Genomic DNA, 23,847 nt, shown 5'->3' with positions numbered 1-23,847 from the left:
CGCACCGCGGGAGAAGCCCTGGCCCTGTCTCGGGGCTGGCCGAGGCTCCAGGTTGTGAGCAGCTACCTGAAAGCTGCTGGGAGCGTTCAGACGGCTCCCAGCTTCGCAGGGGCAGGAGCCGGGTGGCGGAGTGGTTTTGACAGACAGACAGAGCAGCAGGACAGAGGTGGGCAGGAACCAGACCGAGCCCTATTGCTGAACGAGGAAAGCCAAACCAGACAGACACTAATTCCCATGTCTTCTCACTCCAGGTGCTCTTTCTGCCCCAGACATTTTACAAAAAGCTGGAAGGTTACCATAAAAATGGCTTGCACAAGCGAGACCTGTCTCTCCCTTTAAAGAAGGCAATGCAGAAGGAGTAAATCACATTTGCGAAGTATGTGCAAGCTTTGCCAGCACCTGCTGCCTTCCACACCGGTTCATCCTGAGCACACAGAACAGCTTAAACTGCTTGTTTACCTCCAGAAATTGCTTTAGAGGACGGGTGAGCTTGCTTCTCTCGGCTACCTTTGTGCGCCGGCACGCAGCTGCTAGCAGGAGCTTGAAACCACTTGTCTGTGCGAGCAACAGCGAGGAGAGGCAGCAGCACTCCGTGGTGCGAAATTTCTGGGTAGCCCAAGATAATGGGGTATAATGGGGTAAGCCAGGAGGGGCAGATGAGTTTGTGCCTGGCACTGCTCTGTCGCTTGGCACAGTAACGGGACCCTGGGGAAGGGGTGAGCCTGCCCCAAAATACCCCAACCAAATGCACGTGGATGTCCTGTGCTGGAAGGCACACAGGTACCAGCTGTGCTCTTCTCCCAGACACAAGAAGGAGACGACTACGGCAAATGAGCACTTCTCGTGAACTCAGTCACCAGCGTCTTTGTAGGTAACGGCGCAGCAACACCCAGGCAAAGTCATTTCTTCGCTAACAGTACGGGTATGGTACGGGTAAAGCATTTACCAAACTGGGGAAAAACTTCTAAAGAACGGAACTTGTAAACCCTTCTTCACCCTCGTGGTGAAGTTTTTTTCACTCCAAGTATTTAAGATTTTCTGCTCAGAATTAAATTTCGTATAAAAACTGAAGCTTTCTTTCATTCTTATGGAAATAAAGGGGGGTAAGAGGAAAAAACTGCTTCTTTCTTGTCTGTTTACAAAACAGTAATATTCTTAAGAGAAGTATCTGTTTAAACTTGAGGGAAGATATAAAAGATTCTAAAAGCCTTGAGACATTGAAAACCACAATCAGGAGCAAAGCTTGGTTTGGAGTTTTAGAGATTTGACTTCTAAAAACTTTGGTGCTTTTATTGTTTGTTCATTCAAGAGAAACGAAGATTTGGGATAATCAATACCTAATTTTCCTGGAAAAAGGGAAATGCCCCAGCTCCACGTCTCATGGCCAAAACCCAAGCCAAAGAAGGGGGCAGGCAGGAGGGTCAGGCTGGGCTGTGCCTTGCCCTGGTGGCTCCGCTGCCCTTCCCGGTGCCCTCAGTCAAAAGGGGCGGTGGAACAAACCGTGACACAAATTCCTGAAGACAACCCCTGCAAGAGCAGATCTTTACAAGGAACCTTGGTCTCAAACTTTCCAACCATGTCCTTAAGAGCCACCTCTTCCCAGCAGAACCCAGGTTTCTCCGGAGGACGCGAGGTAGGCGATTAAAGCTCAGCGCCCTGCAGGGCTGTTCTGCGAGGCTCACACAGAGCTGTAGTGTTTTCACCACGTAAACAAGCACCGGGCCCATGGGAGAACCTGGCCCACCAGGTCTGCCGAAAGCCTCTGCAAACCCACCTGAGGAAGGTGGGAACAAGAGCGGAGCAGGCAGAACACAGCCCAGCCACGGGCACCGAACGGGGAGCAGGTTTCTTGCACTGCCCCGCTACTTCCCCCTCCCTGGCCCCACAGCCGGGAGCCCTGCTGCTGCCCCAGCGCTCACTGGCTGCCATGCAATAGGCAAATTTGCTGTACAGACCACCTGCATCCCACCCCAAACCCACCAAGGCTTGCATTTTTCAGTCAAGTCAAGGGACTGACGCCCAAACGCTGCACATCAGGGCTCCCAGGCAAGCATTTCACTACAGAAGTTTCCTTTTCCCTCATCCTTCCATTACCCTCCCGTAACTGCTGGACTGATTAGCTGCAAGCCCAGGCAGACAGGTAAAATCCCACCTTGCTAGCTCACTGCCGATTCTTTTTCCTCTGTTTAATGCTCCTGCCAGGAGCGATTCCATTCACTCCAAACACAATAAGCCTTTTCCCTCCCCTTAGGCCAGAAGCACACCTCTGTCGTGGAAAATTTCCCTGTCTTATACCTCCGATCCGATCTGCCTGCAGCCAGCCTGGCAGGTTGGCTTTTTTTCACATTGCTTAAAATGCTTTTGAAACAAAAGCCCTTTAATCCCTCCTGGCTGGGCCAGGCACCTCTGTCAGTCCCCTCCTGGTAGCGGAGGAGGAGAGGTCTCAGCTGGAGGTGCAGGGTGCCCAGGAGCTGGTGGCTGGAAGCTGGGTAGGACATTGGGGACGGAGCTGGGAGCATTTCCCAGCAAGGGTGCAGAGCTGAGGCCTCACGTCGATGATGATCTGGGGGGAAGAAGAGCAGAGATCCTCCCAGCCAGTCCCATATGCTTGCCTGGAGAAGGGTCTCAAAGGCCCACAGGGCTGATGGGGAGCCAAGGGCTGGTAGCCAAGCACGAGACCTCTGCTGGGCATCCTAAAGCCGAGCAAGAGAAGGGGCAAGTCCAGGAGCAAGGCACCTGTCTGCATATTCCCCAGGCACTGAGGAGGTGGCCTGGCCACTTCCCAGCCCTTCTGCCCAAAATGGGGACATCTCACCATGTGTCTGTTCTGCTGCAGAAAATGGCTGGCTGGGGGGCTCAGGTTGTGGAGACCTCGGATGCCTTTGACAGCACTCCACAGATGTCCAGTGACTAAAATTTCATGCAGTGACTTCAACGTGCGTACGGTGAAGGAAGAGGGTCTCCAGCCACAACAGGCCCATGTTCATCACGTAATTTCCTCATGATGAGGGAAGAGAGGTGATTCAGACTCAGATCAGACTGGACAGCCATGAATCACAGCGTTGTCACACACTGCTCCCAGCCAAAGCTAGCCCTGCCCTCTGCTACCTGGGGCTGGCAGAAGCAAGCCAGAAATCTTTTTATTTTGGGGGCCCACAAAGATTCAATCAACCCCTTCCCACCTGCCACTTCCAAAGCACTTGTGGGCACTGGGGTCCTCCAGCTGAGACGGGAATCCCTGTATCACAGCAGTGTTGGATGCAGGTGGGCAGCTGGCACCCAAACCCAGATCTGGGCTGCTTCTGTCAGCGCCGAGTGCCTGGGGAGAGCTGCTGCGGTTCGCCCATCACCTCTAGCTCTGGGGTAGCTGCTCTGGAGGCCCACACCACGCCGCTTCTGCTCCTGCCCCAGCCCTGTCCCACTGGGTGACGTGGCTGTGGAGGATACAGCTGCATCCCGGCTCGCCAAGTTGTGGGCTTTGCCGAATTGCTTCTGCTTGGGTGAGAAACGGGCCATGTCAGGCAGCCTCAGCCTCTTTGCTGGAGCTCCAAGCTCACACCTCATTCTGGTGGCTTTCTGCCTTCACGCCTGCTGCTCCACAACCCGCTTTTCCTGCTCCCGATCCTCATCCCATGCACTCTGACTCAGGGCACTGCTTTGCCCAGCTGGCATCAGGAAATCCCCTTGGCCCACGCAGGGTTGGCACCCAGGCCAGTTCCGAGGCCTCCTTCCCAGGGCTGCCAATCGTGTTTTCGTCACAGGTTTCTCCAAGGGGGAAGGACTTGTTCACATCTCATTGTTCTTCCCTCACGCTGCGGTGGAGGAGGCCCGATTGCAAAGAACAGCGTCAGCACTGCGACCCTCCGCGCGCAGCCCACAGGGCAAAGGCAGGCCTCGCACTGCTGGCGGTGCTGAAAGCAGACGGATGGCAAAAGCTCCCCGGTCCTTTTTAAGCCGGCCTCAAGAATTTGGCTGCCTGAGCAACCAGCCCAAGGAGTTTTGGGTCCGGGATTGCCAGGAACACAGCCCAGTGCTGCCCAGACCCCTCGGATGGGGGTCTGCACCCTCCGGCGGCAGCAAGGGCAAGCAGTGCGCACAGCAGACGCCGGAGCCATCGCCAAGAGCTCTCGTGGGCCACCAGCCGAGAGCTGGCATCGGGCTAATTGCATCAAAATTCATTAGGTTACTTACTGCCTGTGTTCCCAAGTGGCTGGAGAAGGACACCAGCAAGCGACGGCACGTGCCATGGCAGCGGGTGCCACCTCCCCACGGCCAGTGCCAGGACTTCAGGGAGGCTCTGCCTCCTTCCCCACTGTTTTTCCCCTCCGTACTCTCCAGTTACCAACTTGGCAGCCCCACACACAGCAACCGCACCGACAGGACCCAGATAGGACCCAAAGTCACCATTAACCTCGTATATACACATCCGGGGAGCTCCCCCTCAAACCATTTGAGGAACGGGACGGGAAAGATTCTCAAGATTTAGGAAACCAGCGGAGAACATTTTTTCAGGTGGAACACCTTTGCGCAGCTACACAGAAGAAACGCACCACAACCAGGACGGGTTGACGGCTGCTGGCCATCGCTCAACAGCACCACTTGGAGAAGAAGGATCAGAAACACGAGAGGAAAGCTTGGATTTATGCCCGAGGCTCCAGCACCGTGCCTGCTCCCTCCGACCTGCTGCAGCATCATCTCCATCACCTCCCCATATTGAAAAGGGAAATAATGTCCACCACCTGCCTCGCCGGTGCATTAACCCCTACAGACAAAGGGATGCGCTCAGAGCATGGAGAGCATCACTGCCCGATGCCAGCACCCCTGAACGACACCCAAATTTTGGGCAGCCTGGATGAGGACTTCGGGTAGCAGCAGCAGAGCACGGCGAGGCATTGCTTGCCAGCCCACACCAAGAGAAAAGCAGCAGCCACATCACCATCGGCCTGGGTTTCACGTGTCACTGATCAACTCAGGTTTTAATTACGCCCCAATATCCCCCTGTCTCCTGAAACACAAAGCTGTCAGCCAGGCAGCTCCTGCCAGCCCAAGCTTCATAAAGAGCAGCCAGTGACCACGGCAGCCCAACCCTCGAGCCAGATGCTAACAGCTTTGGACAAGTGTGGGATTTTTACACCCCTATCTGCGGGGAAATCTGATGTTTAGTGCCCTGACTGCGAGCAGGTCACCCTTAAACCCCTGAACATCCCAGGCAAAAATAAAAAAAAAAGGAAAAAAAAAAAAAAGAAAAAAAAAAGCAGCGCCGGAGGGGAATTGTACTGGCTCTAATCCCTTCTGCCATTCTGCATATTCATGGAACATTGTCATAACACATCAGCGGGACAAAAGGTCTGTCGGCACCTCCTCCTCATGCCTTTGATAAAGCACGAGACAAATGCTGAGTAAACACTTGGAATCCATTCACTGCCCCATTCTCATCGGGATGAGAAAGTCCTCCTCTTTCTTGCAGGCCCAGAGCTGCTCAGCCTAATAAAGTACGGCCCACGGGCTGTGAAAAGAGAGGCCTATGGATGATGAAAACATGGATTATCTCATTTCACCCTCCTTGTATCAGACCCTGCTCACATTCTCAGTGCACTTGGCCTGACACGCAATTACACACGGAAAAAAAAAATATTTAAAAAAAAAAAGCCGGGGGGAGAGGGTATTTGGAGAACAGGGGAACTGTCCGTAAAATTTCACAGATGACCTTTCCCTAGTGGGAAAGCGATTTGTTCCTGCCCCGTGACCCAGCCCAGCCATTGCCAGGACTTTTCACATCGACATCAGCATTTTCCTAAACGACGCAGCTCTGGACGAGAGAAGAGAGAACACCTAAAACGGAGGTTTGCAGGTCACTTCAAGGCCCTGAGAGCCCAGAAAGCCCATGGGATGCTGCCAAACACTACGGCTAGGGCACGAGATGTCCCCTGCTTGAAGCCAACCAGCTCCAACACCTACACGAGCATGGAGCCACCGCTGCTCTCACCCCACAGGCAGGCTGAGGGACCAAAGTCACCTCTGCAGACGACCGATAACCCCCAGAAATCAGCAAGGAGAGGCTCCTTACCTTTAGATGACTTGGCCAAGCTTACTCAGGACATCAGTTGCCAAAATCTCCACTGTGCGTTTCCAATGCCGACGGCAGCTGCCTCCATTGCCCAAATTTCTGGAGGCTTGAGCTAAAAACTCCTGCAATAAAACAACAACAAAAAAGCTTTAATAACCTCAAACAAGGCAAGGAACTGGCTGTTTGAAGGTAATCATCTGGAAGAAATATTTTCCATTTAAATGCCATTCTTTATTTGGAAGAATATGGGCAGTTTTCAATGTGAAAGTTATCTTCAGAAATAGTAGGTGGGGAATGAACACCATAACACAAATATGCCCATAACAGAAACAAGAAATGGATTATGAATTGCTGTCGAATGACCAAGAAACAACAGATGCACTGCTGCTTAATGAGGGTCTCTTCTCTTTGTAAGAAGTGCCTTGTATACCTGCCCACTCCCTGAAGGATGAGGGAGCTGGTTGTAAACAGCGTGTTCAACACTTTTGTCTCTGCAAAACCCTGAAGTTCATTGGTCCTGCAGACAACAGGTAAAAAAAAAAACCTACCAGCAGTTATCCCTTGGCCTGGCACATTACCCGTGAATGCTGCAATTCAATTTTTTACGCATTTTACAAGGTGTTTGTTACCAAACACCTCGGAGGACTCGCAAGTCACTCGCTGGAACGGGTGGCGAAGCCCGGAGCCAACAGCTCCCGATGCCATACGAAGAAATTCGCCAGTGGTGCTGTGCCCAGATCCTCCGAGATTACTTAGTCACATAACTCCCAGTCATTTCCAAATGATCTCAACCGTCCTTGGGAGCTGAGCCTCGGAGCTCAGCGCCGGGCGTTTCTCACCGGCAGAAGGCTCTGGGCAGCTCCTCTGCCTGCCCTGCCAGGGCCCCAGCCTGCAGGGCTTTGGGGCGCTGAATTCAACCACGCTGCTGCTCAGCATGGGGTCTGAGCCTGCCAAAATAGCCAGTAATCTCCTTTTCTTCCTGGGATCCACCATCAGGTGTTGCCGCCGTGTCTGGCAAACAAGTCACCCAGGGTTTGTGCCCAACCCTGGCTGCCCCGAGGATGCTTGGTGCTTTGCAGGGCAGGACGCTTCATCTGTCTTACTTCTTAAACCAGCAGCATGTGATCTGGCTCCGCCACCCTCAAGAGCTCCCAGCCCCAGGACAGGGTCAGAATTTGGCCCTGAAGATCAATGGGGATTTATTTATTATTTTTTTTTTCTCCATCCATCGAGGCAGGTTTGGTACCTGCCACATCCTGTCAGCAGCGCTGGGGTTAGCGCATCAGGCCTCAAATCGACAACGTTCCTCTGAAAACCCGATAAGTAATTGGGGGATCTGCTAATAGGGCTTGTCAAAATCAATTGGGGTTAAACACCTTTAGCTACAATAACAGCCACCTGACCCCGGGCTCCAGAAACCGCTCCTCAGAGGAACCCTTGGGGGTTACTCCTGGCTTCCCACCGCTTTGGGGCAGATAAAAGAGCAGACGATGCAGGGCTGGGTAATCCGTTCAGCCCGGTGCACCGAAGTGACAGCTCCCAGAGTTTCTGGGGAGCTGATCCCTGCTGGGAATCGCGCTCAGGGGGAGGAATCTGCCCGGCCAGATCTGGGCGACCAGAGTTTTCTTAAATTCAATTGCCTGAAGGAGAAGGCAAATAGCATTTAAGCGGAGGAAAGCGCCTTAAAACCACATCGTTGATACAATGGCGATACAGCCCACTCCGCCGACGCCTGAAATGATAATATTTTTTTTCTTAAATAAATAGCTGGGCGGCGCGAGCCCGGCCCCCCGGCGCAGGGAGGCTGCAGCAGCCACGCTTCCAAAGGGCTCCACGCCGGGCTCACTGCCGAGGCTGGGCCAGCTCCGGACGGACACACAGCGGTGCCCACGCCGTGCCGAGCGCCTCAGATCCCCCCCCAGGGGGTCCCACAGCACAAGTGACGTGTTTTCAGCCTCGCAGCTCCCTGCAGCCCACGTGTCAGATCTGCTGTACTCCAGCTCCTGCCCGCGGCTCTGGCAGCGCTGGATGAACCAAGGGGGGTGACGGCTCCCGGATAAACCAGCACAGCTCAGGCATGCCAGCAATATGGAATAAAAGGGCTCGTTCTGGCCTGCGCGAGTTTATGGGAACACCAGGACACCCGCACTGTCACCAGCGATCGGCTCCCGGTTTCCCCTCTGGGTCTCGCTGAGCCCAGCCAGAAGCTTCTGCTCTGAGAAGCTGTGGGGTCCCAGCAGAGGAGGTTGAGCTTTTGGGGGGATCCTGCAGGGGAATCACACAGCTAAAATGCAAACCTGTGAGAGATCTGCTTGTGACAACCCACACCGCAACTCTGGGAAGCCTGGCACCTGCTTTCCAACACCCTCACTTGTGTTTTCCCACCCTCCCAAGCACCACGATGCCCCAGCCTCCGAAGCACGGGAACAGCCACCTCTTTGTGCGCTTCACAAAGATAACCATCACCCATGAGTTCTCCAGTATCTACCACGTGTCAGAGGCACAAACGTCCCTACAGGACAAGCAGTGGCATGGATTCAGCCCAAAGAGCAGCTGAGGAAAGCCTGGGGAAGAGCAGGGACATGGCCTCAGGAGGGACATGGGGAAAAGCAGCACTCGTTCCTCCCCAGGGGTGGGATGCAGCCTCGACTACCCATGCACATTGAGTGTTAGTGGTCTACCAGCCCAAAGAAAGAAAATCAAGTGCTCTCCCTGCATCCAGGATCATCTCTGCTGCAGCCCAAGGATGCTGCTGGCCTGCACAGAGCAGCACTGGAGGCTGCAGGGCGGATGAAATCAATCTGCTGGGATGGCTTCCTTCCCTGGGTGACATCCAAAGGGACCCTACCCTGCCCCTTTCACCTGGGCTCATTTTTTCACCAAAAAACCAAGAGATATTAAACAAAGGAAACTCAGAGCAAGCTGAAAGACTCCACATGGCTCCCCTCCAGCCCTGCTCTCGGGAACCCGATGTCTAAGGCAAGCCTAAAACAACTGTCATCGGCCGGGGGGCGCCTTGTCCCGCGGAGCAGCGGCTGGTGCCACCGAGGAGGCATTCAGTCTAAATTAACTCTAGCCCTAATACCTGAGCAAACATTTTCAGCTCGAGACTTCATATCCCTGGACATGTCTGCTGTCTCCCAGGTGAATCCCCAGATAAACAAGGTCACCTCAGCTCTAATGCGGCCGTAAAAGGCTGTCAGTCAGCCCAGGGGGTCTGCTCGCAAGGTCAAAGGAGTTCTGAAAGGCGCTGGGGCCAGACCTGCCCCGCCACTCATCTTAAGTGCAGGAAGGTTTGTTTTCTCCTTACAATGCCAGGTATCCCAAATTTAGGATTAGATGTCAGCCACCACAATGTCGCTCTTTCAAAAGCAATAAGAAAATAAACACGTGCACCCACACACCCCTGGCTAATTCCACGTGCTGCGCCCGCCCGCAGCTGGCAGGTGAAGAGACCTGCCCCTCGGGGAGGGAGAGCGAGGATGGTCCCACACACTGAGTTCCCGGCACAAAAGCACCCCCAAAAGCAGCATCCCTCAGCCAAAATACACGCTTACGGTACCTCCACCAGAATAATCCACTGCTGAAAAGCCACTTTGTCCAGGGAGGCAAGGGTGCTGCCCCCAGCCTGCGCAGCATCCTTGGAGGCATGTGTGAAACAAAAGGATCATCTCCCAGTCCCACTGGCAGCCACTGCTCCTTCAGCACAGGGGCCAGTTTCCCTCTCTACATCCTTTCTCCCATTTAAATTCTCCCCATTTTTGAGCAGGCGACGCTCTGGGAACAAGGAGCAAACCGAGCTGCCCCCCAGCCTCCATCACGAGCTCACTTGAGTTTTGGCCCCCCATCAGCTCCTGTGTTAACTGGCTTTGCCCTTCGCCTTCCTAACAGCTAGAAGCAGCACAGGTCAGTTCGTGGCCAGTTTACCCCTTTTGGGGTGGAACCGACATCGTTCTTCAACAGCCCTCCCCCTCTCCCTGGGTGTTTAGCTTTCTTACGGGATTTTTGGCAACTCCCAGCAGCCCCTTGCATCGCAGTCAGGGGAGCGGGGCAGGTCGCCCGCTGCGTGATCAGCTGCCCATGCCCTGGGACCTCCTAGGAGCCAGCGGCACCGGGCGGTGTCAAACCAGACCCATGGAAATGTGATATGAGAGTCTCTGGATCCATCTAAGCAATGCTTTACAGACACAAAAATATAATTGGGGGTGAATGTGCAGGAGAATCCATCTCTCACATCGCCTTTTCCTGGCCCACACAGCAGTGCCTGCAGCGAAGAGCAGGGGGGTTTCAGCCTCTCTCGGGAGGGAAGAATGGGGAGCAGGAGCTGCCCTGGCCCCTTGGAAAGAAAAAGAAAGACAAATGAGCTCCTTGGAGGGGGAATTATTTGACTACACACAAAGAGGTGAACCTGAAGAGACTTGTGGCAGGAATGCCTGCAGCGAGACAGGCTGCTGACTGACAGCAGCACCCTCCCTCCGCGGCAGGCAGTGCAGCAGAGAGCAGGAGAGATGTGATCTTCTCCATACCTAACGTGCCCACGCACTGGGGGAGGAGTGGTGTCCTCGTCCTCAGCCTGCTGTTCAGCTTGCCTTGTCGTGCTCCAGCCATCTACGGACACAAATGCACCAGGAGGACTTTGCTGCAGCATCTCAAAGATGTTTCTCAACCTCCAGCCCCACCAGAAGGGTGCAGCCCTAAGAAACCTCAGCAGGAGTGCCCCAAGCCCCACAGAGGACCCAGCCCATGGCCCCATGGCATTAAAGAGGCAGGTAACCTCTGCCTCTTTGGCATCTTTGCTCCCCAAGGTTGTCAAAACAGCCTCTACACCTGCAGAGCATCTCTAGGTTTGGTCCTAAGTGGCTATTTCAACACAGCGCACGCATAACTGGGGAAAGCATCTCAGCCACCGAGTGATTTATGGGGAGAAATCATTCGAGTGGGTGAATATTCAGGTGTGACTGTACAAAGCCGCGGCTCTCAAGTCAAACCAGATTAAGAAATTGCCATCCTTGAGGCCCGCAGCTCTGTGTTCGCTGCTGCAGCCCCAGAAGGGATCGGTTTCTAACCTGGACCATGGGGTTGTTCAGCTAACCACACAGCCTGATAAAACAGTCACAACTGCACAGCATAGGGGATGGTGAACTGTGGCAGAGCTGGAAGCAGCTGGGTCAGGAATGGCTTTTTTCAGCCAAAGCAAGTGAATTGTCATTGTACTTTAACAAAACTGAGCTGACACCATCAGCTGTCTGTCCTGGAGCAAACTTCCCAAAGTGATATCTCCTGGTGAAAGAAACCTCCAGCAAGCAAATAGACAACAAAACCCGAACGAACACTAGGGATGACAATCCCTCATAGGCAAGGCTACAGCATTTCCCCAGAAAGCTTCTCCTCCATGCTGCCCATCACAGGAACGTTCCACAGCCAGTTGGACAACCATAATATCCTAAATCCACAACCATAATATCCTAAATCACCACCACCCCAAAGAAAAATAAAAAATTCAAGGCAAATAAATCATTTCAAAACAAAGAAACAAGTCACTGTCCTTAAACATCCTCAATATTTCAAACTTAACTTTGTTTCGACATTCCTAAAACAGTGTTTTTTCCAACAATTAAACCATTAGTCTTTTTCAGATCCATTCAGGACTCTATGTAGATACATTTATCTGCCTGAGCTCAAAGCCAAGGAGCAAGCAGGCATTTCTTTTTCCTGCTCCTAAAAGACAATACTGTCACAGCACTCACTGCAACTTCCCTCCCAGGCTATGAATGCATTCAGACATTAGGCTTTCCTCACATTGCAACTCAGCCTAAAATACGATTCTCAGTTTTATCCCATGACATCATGCTCTGAAGATCCCCAAAAAACCCACCCATCTAACTAAAAATCACTCCTCACTGAGGGCTGCGAGAAATTCTCTCTCCCAGGTTGCCCCAGAGAGGTCTCAGGAGCTGCTGTCACCAGCTCCCTGCTCAGCTGTAGATGGTCACATCCGCTGCAGGACAGGAACAGTCCTCCCGGCCACCTGCTTTTCATCCTAATTTTAAGGTTAAACTGTTCTTGAAGTCTATAGGATGATAGTCTGCCAGGCACCGGGATGCAGGGGCTGAGTTGGACGCACGCCTGTCTCTGTGCCCCTGGGCTTGGCGATGGTAACCTCTCCCACTGCCTCATCCCCGCTTGTCCATCAGAGCCCTTACTCATTCCTCCGGCATCTTACGTGTAGGGGCGGCTCCTTCCTCGCCTCTCTTCATTTCTCCACTCTTCGTGAGTTTCGGCTGAACCAAGATCCCCTCTCCAGCAAAGGCGCTGGAGCTCATCCTGATACACTGCAGCGGTAGGGAAGCTTTGGCCAAGGACCAATTCCCTTCCCTTTCCCCAAAGATGTCATCCCCATCGCAGAGCATAGCGTGATGGATGTTTTCACCACTATCAACAAACGCAACACACAATGCAACACAAATGTGCTCACAGTTTAGAGAGCGTGTTCCTCCCCTCCCCTTCTGCCTTGCCTGCTGGAATTCAGAGATGGCCAACAACTATTAAACACATCAATATAAATGTTAGTAGATTGCTTCTAATAGGAAACAAAAATGTTTTGAGCAAAGCTAATTGCCGGGAAATAAGGTCGTTCCAATATTTCAGCGGGGGGTTATAAATCTCTTGGTTCCTGCCTCCTCCCAGCGTTAAGGTTTTACAGATGTTGCTGTCAGAAGGAGAAGAATGATTTCAGATGCTTGCTTCCACTTCACATTAAAAAAAAAAATTACATGCATGCAGTAAATTGCATGGCAAATTTTCTTTCTTCAAGGAAAACACTCAAATCACAGCAAACAAATTATAGAAAATCTGCATTGGGACTCCTAAAACCCTGTAATGGTACAAAATACTCAACGCATCAACAACTGTCAAACTTTAACACATAATTCAACTCGGCCAGTCGCATTGACTAACAAAATGCTTCTTCCAGTCCTCTGCTTCTTCTCACCCCTCTCCCCCAGCAAGTCTGTGTGTGCTGGGGGCACAGAGGGACCCAGTCCCATGGAGAGGTTAGGAGCCAGTGCTGGTCCTTTCTGGGCTGGAAGAGGAGGAGAAGGCACTGGGCAGCCATGGAAGAGAGCTGTTTTTTTGCAAAACATCAATCTAGATCCACATCAAAACATTCAAGAGGACAGAGAGAAGGAAGAAGTCATGAGAGGAAGGTTAGGGAAGAAGAGAGCGTCCATCTTTGCACAGGCTGCTCAGGGGAGCTAGCCATGTGCTTGGGAAAGAGTCACCTGTTGGCCCCATCCACCAAAGGGCTCACCCGGCACCCTTCCCCTCGCACAGAAATGCCGCTGAGCTCCTGGGAGCCCCACAGAGCCCAAAGCAGGCACCAGTCAAACGAGGACCTGAGCAGGCCTCAGAGGCCCGGGCCCAGCACTGCCACGGCAGGAGCCATGTTGGCTCGCGTTGTGGCAGAGACGTGCACATACGAACCCATCGATTTGCTTGGTTTCAGTTCCCTGAAGCTCATTTTGACGCTGCTGGATGCCACCGCCACATGCTGCAGTACGATAATGTGGCCTTTATCCCAGCCCAGTGCAATCATTTCATTCTCCTTTAACTTCACTTACCTGGAACTCCTCAACGCCACCCGAAGGGCAGGAGGGCTCTGCCCCCTCCCCGTGCCCACCACCTGCCCTGGGGCTCAGGGGCATCTCTCTGAAGCACCAGGCTTGCCCCAAACACTTCTAACGCAAGCCAAGGGGCCAGGACATCTCAAAAGAGGCACACTTTATTTTTCCAACCCAGCAGAAGCCGTGCCTCCGCTGCTGAGATGCCTGGAGCCAGTTCTGAAGACCGTGGGCCTGTTCCAGATTTACACTATTTTTCCTCAAGCTCAGAGATCGCTGCCGAGCTATCTCTCATCCGGCTTTTGGCACCTTGTTATATTTTAAGCTGCAGTCATACCCTCCAAACCCCACATTCAGGGAAGGGAGCATCCAGTTCAGCTCCCTTTGCAATCTCAGGACAGCAGCACGACTTCCCCAACCACGGTGGGGTTACTGCTTGGATCTGATTTCAACAAAACCCACATGGCACCCTTAAAAAAAAAAAAGAAAAATAAACCAAGCCAGAAATAACTAGCTGGGACAGGAGAGCTGATGTCCAGCGTTTCTCTTATTTAAGCAGAGGGAATGAGCAGAGGGAATCGAGTCTCCCAGGAGACGAGCACGGGTGAAGGAGCAGGCCCGTGCCCACTTTATTGCTCCTGGCACAGGGCTGAGCTGTGGGGAGGCGGGGGTCACACGGGGCTGTATTCATGCAGCCCACGTAGCTGTGCTTCTCAGTCCCTGCCACACGGCTGGGGGCCGCCTTTCAGCCAGCTGCACCTGGGACCGAGAGCTGCGTTTGGAGAAGAGAAAAATGCCAGGACAGCCCGAGGCCAGACCGGCCCGTTCAAGGGCAGATGCCAGCACAGGGTCCCCACGAAGCAACTCAGCCCCCGGGAAGCCCAGGCCCCGTTCCAGGTCCCCACACAGAAACCACAGGGCTGCCAGGTGTGCACCCCGGGGTGCCCATTTTGGGACAGCTCCTCAGCCCCAACCATAAATACCAGCCCCGACCGCGCGGTCCCCAGCGGCTCGCTGCGTTCTTCCAGAGGCCGTGCCAAGACAAGCCGACGTGAGGCTCCGTAATCGGCGGTTTGTTGGTCCCCTGGGGCCAGTGAAAGCCCAGATTAGACTTTACAGCTGACTCAAATGCACAAGCAACCGGGATCTGCTCGGGCCACAAGCGACTATGGAATGATTTAGGAGATGGGCCCTTGGAGCTGCCAATTATTTATCTAGTTGATGACTCAGACAAGCAGTTTTACTGGCCAAGCCATGGGGAAAAACATATGGAACTAATCAGGTCGCGCTGAAAAGAAAAGATCAAATTAATATAAAGTAAATTGAACGACGCACACGATAGCAAACCTGATTTTCCTTCCAAATAGGCACCGTGTCTAAAGACTTTTTTGTTGCTTATTATTCCTTTTGCTTTTAAAAGGCAACACATGGCAGCAGAAGTCCTTTCCGCAAGCACAACAAAACATAATCTCTTCACAAAGAAAAGCAATGGCTGTTTATTCAGCAGGTCCCTTCTAGTCATGACATCGCCATCTTAAAATAAGAATGTCATTGAGAGAAATAATAAACCAACACATTTTTGTGATTACCCCGGAAATACACTAACTTCAGTGTTAAACCAATATAAATGTGTTGATGAGCCAGCTTTGCACTAACAGGTACCCTGAGCTGTTGCCTGTTAAAGAAGACTGAGGAGGAGACAGGGTGCTGCGGTAGTTTAAGGTTAACTGAGAGATTCGGGGTCCCCTCTCTTTCATGCCCCAGGACACCTGGGTGCCCTTGGGAAAGTCACTTCAGCTCAACCAGCAGGAGCCAGATGCCAAAGTCCTACAGAGATGCAATATTTGGGATCTTGTGGGCTTTGGGACCACCTCACTGCACAGCAAGGTCTGGAGCCCTCTGCTCACCCAGCCAAGTGAGCATATACAGATGAAAAAGAAAAAAGTTTTTCTTAAAAATCACAGGTTTTGCTGAAATTTCCTTTCCTGACAGATATCACCACTCCTCGGGATGCCGTCCTAGAGACTCCCACCCACATCGCTGCCTCCTCCTTGGCACACAGCCCCAGATAACATCAGGCCAAGGCTGCCCTGTTCTCCCCAGGCCAGCAAACCAGATTTTCTGAGTGACCTGCCTAGGTCACCTCTCATCAGCCTCATTGCTCTTCCTCTCCGCAAGTCGCCAGGTATTGTCCGGAGCCAGACAGTCCCCCCCCTTCACATTTTCACCCAAATCCTGACCACGGCAATACCGGAGCCATCCGTTTCACACACCCTCCAGGGATTTACCCCCCTCCTTATGGCATCAGCTCGCTCTGAAACCTGCTCTTCCATCCTGCCCTTCCTGTTTGTGTTTTCTTCCCCACCACTGCCCTTTGATTGATTTGTTTAAAGACATCAAGCGGGCCATGGTCTGAGGCCGAAAAAGACCAGCACAGCTCAGCAGGTAGAGGTCCCAGCTGCAAGAGTTTATTTCGTCCCTGGCAGAGGACTTACCCCACCTGAGATGCACGGCTTGCATCACAGCAACCCAATGCTCTTGGACACGCCACTGCTGGTCCACCCCCATAATCTTCCTAGCAGCTGAGCTTTTATTACTTGTGATGTGTATTTCGAGCAGTTTCACAGCTGTGCTTCCTATCAGAGAGCAGCAAGAGACCACTTTCCACCACCATCCAGCCCGTGGCAATGAGGGGCGACCCTGGGGCTCCTCCTGTCCACGGAGCAAGAGGGGACCCGCAGCCACCCCAGTGCCCGTCGTCCCTCCCCTCCCTGCCAAATGGTGCCCATTTTAAGAGACTACAGTGGCCTCAACGGGCATATTCACAGACTTACAGCCTCTCCTTCCTCCCCTGCTTCCCCTACAACAACCCTCTTGTGAGGAATGTGCCTTCACCTGAATCATAAAGCAGAGGAGACCAAGCCAATACTGAAGACAGTGGGAGAGAACACACCTTAAAATAGAGAAATGACCTCATGCAGATTCCCAGAGACTTTTTGCTTTTATTAAGCAAGAGAGACAAGCAGCATTCAGGCCGACTTAAAAGATTGAGCAGCATGATGACAGCTCCCATTTCAGGGGAGAAAGGCAGAGGGAGAGGGGATTTGGATCCAGACTAAATCCTTGCGGCAGGTACCCATCAGCACGCACCGAAAGGTCACACAGGGGAGGCAGCTCCTTTAAATAATAGGACAGCTTGGGGCTTTTTTCACCTTTGGAAACATTTTTTATTTATTTTGGCTGTGCTTCACCCCTGAAGACCTCATGGGATGCCTCTAGCATCACCCCTAAAGGAGCAGGTTGGGGGACTGCTGGTGTCTATACTTGCAGGCAGAGTTGTGCAGGGCCCAGAAGACGGTCCCACGTCCCCAGGGAACCTGTCCCCCAAACAGGGGCTCACCCCTACAATGCACAGCCCACTACTGCCAGTCCACTGGTGTCCTGTCCCCATGTTTACCCCTCCTTTCCCCTTGCTGTTCCTGCCTGCCACAGGCACCTTTGGGGGGACACCTAATGGTGTCCTGGGAAGCATTCCCAGGTAGGGCACAGTGAGGGGGCCGGAGCTGGAGGGAGTGGGTTTGGTTTTGTGTTCTGCTGGTTTTGGGTCCCCTCTCCCCCTTTACGTGAAGCTCCTAAAAACAAGAGATGACATGAAAATCTGAGTCTGCTTTAAAAATAATAATTAAAAAATAAAAAAAAAATAATAAAAAAAACCTTTTCTACTCCTTGTGGTTATTGGACAGAGACAAACAAACCAAAAAAAAGGGGGCGGGGAGTAGGGAATCAGAAAGCAAAGACAAAACCAAGCCCCAACTGATTTCTAACCTAATTTTGTGTTCTCGCAGTGCCTGGCAGGCTTCTCAGTCACGCAGACTTTGTGGCACTGGAGTCCCCTCGAGTGCCACCAAGCTCCTCGGCCAGCCGGGGCCTTTGGGGCGCTCGCTGCGTGGGAAAGGGGAGCCCCAGGCAGCACAGGCAGCCCATACCCGCTGCAGATTTCTGCCCTAACGGACCCAAGTTTTATACTCCCACGACACCCAACAAAACACAAGGAAAGAACTCGGCCATGCCTTCCTGGCACTGCACACCCCCTGAGCACCTTGCCTCTGCACAGCCCAGCGGCACCGAGAGCTTCACCCACAAGCAAAGCAAAGCAGTGATAACCAAACCCAGGGTGCTCACCTCTGCTCCTTCCCTAGATCCCAAAGCACGGGCTACAGGAACAGTGCTGCCCTACCAGGACACCAAATCCTGGGCTCCCGTTTGCAATTTCACACCACCTCCAGGGAACCCTGTTAGCAAGTCCCTGTCCTCACCACAGAGCCCTGGGCACCTGGGCTGGTTTCCCTGCTGGAAGCAATTACAGCAATTAGTAGCTCATCAGGGTTACCCTGCCTTTGCACCAAGGACTGTTACCTGTGGGCTCTTCCCAAAGATCTTACTCTTTTGGGGCCCTTCAGCATCTCCTTGGCTGTTTTGGGGGGGCTCTCACCTCCCCACTTTTATCCCTTTCTTTTCCCCAGAGCTCATATTTTTATGGGACCGTGCAGTTCAGAGAGGGGACAGCAGGATAGATAAGGAAGGAGTTAATTAATTGCTCGTGATGGAAAAGTGACAACAAGGCTAATTAAGGCTCTTAATATGCCTCCTGTCTACCGTGGTTAGCTGCTGTGGTGACCCCGTGCATACCCAGAAGGCACAAACCTACCTGCTCTCCCCCCAGGACTCAAAATCTCCCTTCCCCTCAGTAATTTCTGTCACACTGACAGTTAATGGATGAGTCATTTTTCAACTAATTTTCAAAACGAAGGTTATCACCTTTTCTTATTATTATTAAGGTCATTTGTGCCTTATTTTAATTAAGTGATGTTCTTATTAACTTTTAAAAACACGTGTTATCTGAAGCACAATTATCTAGCTTTTCATTCTGCAGCAGAGCTGGACACAAGTACTGAGGGATGTCACATCCCACAAGGGGAAGGAGAATCCCAAGCTGGTTTTGGTTCTGACCCTGCCTGCAATTGTGTCAACTTGTTCTCGAGGCAATTCTCTTCCAACATGAAGCAGTGCCCTAAGACAACTGCACTGACGGGTCCTAAAGCACGGGTCCTAAAGCAGGCTCATCCTGAAACTGCAGCGTGGGGCAGCGATGGCAGGATGGTCAGCAGGTCCTGAGCTATTCCTTAAAGGAGCAAACTAGCCTGCACATCCCCATCAGAGCCCTTTGGAAGGAATGATAGAATGGAAGGGCATCTAGATTTTGCCAAGAACTACCAATCAACAGCCAAAACAGTGCAGGTTTGGGCTGTGTAGCTTGACATTTTGCTCTAAAGTTGCCCTGTGGAAGGGAACCAGGTGCTTAGCACTCGGCTTTTCCCAGCAGCTTCACCTCTGGTGCTCCCCGTGCCAGCCCAGGCCAGCTCTCACCTTGGAGAGAAGTCTCTCCATCACCCCGGGATGGAGACACCAGGAACACACAGCTCCCGGGGCACCAGGTATGTGACTCCTTCGCTCACGGAAAGATCTCACCCAAGCCAAGCTCGAGAAGTTGCCTAGTTGGTTCAGGACTGGAATGACAAACCTATCACGAACGTAGTGGCACAGAACATCCGCAATAATTAAATTGGCACCATCTAGTTTTTCTCATTAGATGCAATTAAATAAACTGACAAAAAAGCCTGATGTTCATTGTTGCCAAGTTACCAATACAGCAGATCTCTCTGCAACAAAAAGATGTCCCAAAATGTTTCCTTATGGGATTTTTTTTTAAGTTACGCTATTAGGGGAAAAAAAAAAAAAAAAGCTTTTTAATAAAACTAGATCTTTCCGTGCACGGGAAATACTGCGCAGCCTACGAACGGCACTTGCAATCCGCGTCCTCTTCTTGGTGAACCTTGCACCCCTCCTTGTGGCACATTTAAGCAATTGCCTTGCGAGCAAAATCCTACCTCCAGGAGGCTGTGGGGCCGCTTCCCAAAAAAGCGAAGCTAAACGCCCGAGACAGGCTTTCAAGTCTGGCTCCAAGCATCTTCTTCTCCAGGTTGTGAATGTCTACGAGCTGGAGATATAAACAACTCTCCCTCTCACTAAGAGTCAAATATAAGCATGTTTCAAACATAATTAAACTGGAGGGTGTAGATGTGTGTGACACATTGGAACAGTTAAACTACCCAATCTTAATGTTTGTTTAAAGGTTACTTTTGGATGAAAGCTGGTTATAGAATAAATAACAGATGCTGAAGGCATCCATTATGTATTTTTGCAATTAGCAGAAAATCTTGGTACTTTTCTTAAAGAACATACATAATTTTGTGGGATGTTTATTGCTGGAAGCAATCTGCTCTTGCTGGCAGGAACAGCATCCAAGAGCCCAGGGAAGCTTCACAAGAAGTCGCACATGGTGAGCCAAATGCAGGGCTTGCTTCAGGAACAGCATTTCAAATGCCGAGCTCTGTGTCACAAGGAAGCGGTCAAATGCACTTTTCTTTCCGCAGAAAATTTTAAATGAAAAAGAATACGGTAAAATTATCCCTGTGTCTATTTTCCACGGACATTCTGATTAGCCAGCAAAAATGTGGCTGCTGATTACACTTTCATTTGAGAAATGCATCCAGGATGTTTCATGACATTGTTGTCTCCTGTGCCCAAGGGCTCCTCTAACGGTCCAGCAACCATCTCCCCTCTTGGGGTAGGGAGGTACTTTGCTGTTGGGAAAATTTATCCATCTAAGATGAGCAGCCTGGAAAGAAAAATGGAAGTAGACAAGCCACTACAACACCCAGAGAACATCTCCCTCCCAAAGGAAATGTGTGTGTGTGTGGAGTACGAGGTGGGGCCAGCAGCTGAACTTTGTTCTGTGCCAGTCCTCCCCTGAAAAAAAAGCACTGATGATTTCCATCATAGCAAACATAACCACAGGAGGTATTCAGATGACAAGAGGTATTTGGGTTAGAACATATCATTGGAATATTTGGTAATCACAGCGGGGGACTTCAGCTGGATCTCGCTTCGAAGACAACAGTGGCAATGCCCCAAGCAGCAACCTGAAGAGACAGCTCCACGAAGAGGCCACCACGCGTTAGATAGACCCTCCAAGTACCTTGATGGTTTCTGGTAGTCCCTGAAGACCCCCATGATAGATTGAGCTTCATTCCTAAAACCTGATCCAACTGAGAAGTTATCCCAAAATACCTTTTCACGTCTCGCAGCACTAAATGAAAATGTGTGCTGAGCACAGAAGTTTAGCTTTGTGCAAGCAGATCCGCTTCATCAGATACCATCTCCATATACCATCGTATATCATCATACTTACCCTGAGAGTTGCCCAGCAATCCCGCAGTCTTTGCTGTTTCTTACCATAAAGGAACTGCATTGTGCTAAAAAGCCCTCCAGAATAAAACAGATAATATCTTTTGGGATGGCGCCTTGCATTTTCCAAGAGTTGTCTCGCTGCAGCGGGCTATTACATGAAACTAAACCAAACCCTCCTATTTGTAAATTAGAAAGAAAAAGCACAACTCAAACTGTTATTTGGTTTAGTATTGAATGTTTTGCACAGTACTTAAGAAGCATTTTAGACAAAAGCAAGCTTTCTGCCAAATATTTGAGGGGGAAGAGAAAATTTCTCTTTTGCTGTCTGAATACAGTTATAAACCAGGATGACAAAATAGCCTGGCACCGCTGCTCGCAGTGAAATGAACTGTGCATCTAGCTCTTCACAAGAATGGCTCAGTTTGTCTTCATTCTGCCCATTTTAGCTTCTACAGCTTTACTCCGAGGGCAAATTCCTGCCCCTGTAACTCCTGAAATTCAAGGTGGCAGAGAACAAGCGGAGACAGCCAACTTCAAGGCAGCAAGTGCATTTGTATGAATTTCTATCCAGCATAATTGTGAAAAGATGAGTGAGAGTAAATCCAAGCATCGCTGCCGCGCAGAACAGATAGGTATCTAAAGCCAAAGTCTGATTAGTGAAGCAGAATTGACTGAGCTTCCTTAAGTATCTTTACTCCCCTCCTCAATCATCTCACTTGCTCCCATCGAAGCATGACAGGTCACTGCTGTTCAGTGTCTACTGACTGAGGTTTTTTTCATGCAACTGCTGCTAAGCACTGTGCTGAAGCAAGACGGGCACATCTGATCTCACAGGAGAAAAGAACGCAGGTACTACAAAGATTTTCTATAGTTAAAAAATAGCACAACATGCTTTATTATCAGTTTTGTAACAGATTATGTACCAAGCTCACTGGCAGAAACAGCAGTAGGCTGACGGTACTTAAAGATTTTGCTTCTTTTGCAAGGAACAGAGATTGGTAAGAGCACCCTTTCGCCATCCCAAAGTGTATCTGCAATTCAGAAAGGTAAGGAAAAGACATTAAAAGGCAGAAAGCAAAGAGGATAGAGAATACTTCAGCTGCGCAGATTAACAGACTCAATAAAGACATCTATTGTTACCAACAAATACTCTACAGACCACAGGCTGAAAACCACCATCTTAAACTAAGCAATCCATGAAAAATAGCTGAGAGCAGCAGGATTAAATTCATCTATGCTCCCATATCTCTGCTGGAAGATTTGTAAAGGTCTGCAGATCAAAAGAGGGCGAGAGCTGCTGCTCTATGAAATCCAAAGTCTTAATATTTTTGTTGCTGTCTCCTTTGTTACCCGATTAGCTGAATCATCTTTGCATCGTCTTGCAGTTTTCACTATTAGCCAGCCGTTACTCCGGGGATCTCAGGACTTCAGCAAGCACACAGCCTCTAAGCGCTGCACCTCGAAGGAGTAATCTGCTGTGCTCTTCTTCACAGTGTCAGCCCCACCTGAGCAGAAGGCCAACTGAGCAGCCCCAGATCGCAGCTTTCAAAGACATCTGCTTCACAACAGGGACCGAACTGGTACTGAACTTCAAACTAAGCAGGAAAGTAACCCACTAAGCTGTAGCTTTCCTAACTGCTGGCAGCTTCAAAATTGCCAACAGATAACGACAGTTGGCAGCTACAGCCTGATTTTTTTTTCTCATTTTAACTCGCCCATTCTCCTCAATTCAGCCTGGGCAGCAGCACACGGCTTTCCCTGCTGTTTTGCATAAGATCTTGGAATTCCCTCACAAACCACCTCTTTTTATTAAGGACAAATGTTGTCAGTGGGGAACATCTTATACTGCGGCAATCCTCTACTCCATGCTTGCAGTCTTCTCTATACCAGTCTCTTCTGCCCCACTCCCCTGACAAATCAGCACCTTTCTGGCAGGGATTTTCAGTTCAACTCTCCTACCTATGGGAGAGGAAAGCTTGCTTTGGGACAAGCTACCAGAGTCTAACCCCTTGTCAGTCTGTCCCCTAGGAGACTCCACATCCTCAGAGTAAGCTTTCAGCAGCAGTTTTTAAAATAACATTTGGTTACACAGTTTTACCGGCAGAAAGATACCTACACCGCTGGAAAAATTCCCCGCTTTTCCCCTTCCTTTCAGGCCAGCTGTGCAAATCTTTCCAGAGTAAGGTTTCAAGTTCAACATGTTGTTTACTGGAAACCTACATGTGAATAAACAACTCATTTGTGACAAATTTCTCTGTGAAATATAAAGACCTAAATAAGCATGGCAACCTCTCAATTTTTTTTGTTTATCTTCTAAAAAAACAGTATGCTGCGCCAATCCTGCTTCCACCGATATCCAAACCAGTTTTCAGTTTTGTCTGTCCTGAAGGGCAATCATGACCAGTGTCCAAAAGCAAGTTCTCAACTGATGCATCTAGACTAAAGTACCCTAAATGGAAGAAAAGCTCCTTTAAGAACAGTCTCCAGCAAAGCACATAGACTTGTGAAGCAGAGGAGCAGAAAAGCATCCAAGAAGTCAGTGATTGAGCAAGGAAGCATGGGAAATCAAGAAATTTATCTCTAACAGTAGCTACACAATAGGATCATGTTTCCTGGTCCACTTCCCAAGTCCCATTTCTTTCACAGATGTTCCAAACAAATTACTACTGCAGAACTGTAAGAATAGAGTAACTTGACAAACCAATATAATCAAGAAAAGGTCAAGAAATCAAGAAAGATTAGGCAAATGCCTGCAGAGTTCTCATGTCTTCAGGACTTCTGTTTTGATGCTGAAGGTGAACCTTTATAGATGTATCTGTGTGTTTGTCCATGCAAGCTGTATGAAGTGTA

The 23,847-nt window shown here is 50.7% G+C and overlaps 1 protein-coding gene across 2 annotated transcripts in view; it reads right to left on the bottom strand.

Moving 5' to 3' along the window:
• FOXE3 (forkhead box E3) overlaps positions 1-23,782 on the bottom strand; it is a 30,423-nt gene extending 6,641 nt beyond the window's left edge. For both annotated transcript variants that reach the window (XM_083845632.1, XM_083845633.1), the window contains exons 1-2: positions 17,869-23,782; positions 6,068-6,189 (exon numbers count right to left, since the gene is read on the bottom strand). The gene's annotated coding sequence lies outside the window, so the exon portion shown is untranslated. The remainder of the gene's footprint in view (positions 1-6,067; positions 6,190-17,868) is intronic.
• Between the last annotated feature and the right edge of the window lie 65 nt (positions 23,783-23,847).

Source organism: Anser anser (genome assembly GCF_964211835.1).
Source record: "Anser anser genome assembly, chromosome: 8".
NCBI lineage: Eukaryota > Metazoa > Chordata > Aves > Anseriformes > Anatidae > Anser > Anser anser.
The sequence above is the reverse complement of the archived record's forward strand: the minus strand, read 5'-3'. Positions and strand labels throughout refer to the sequence as shown.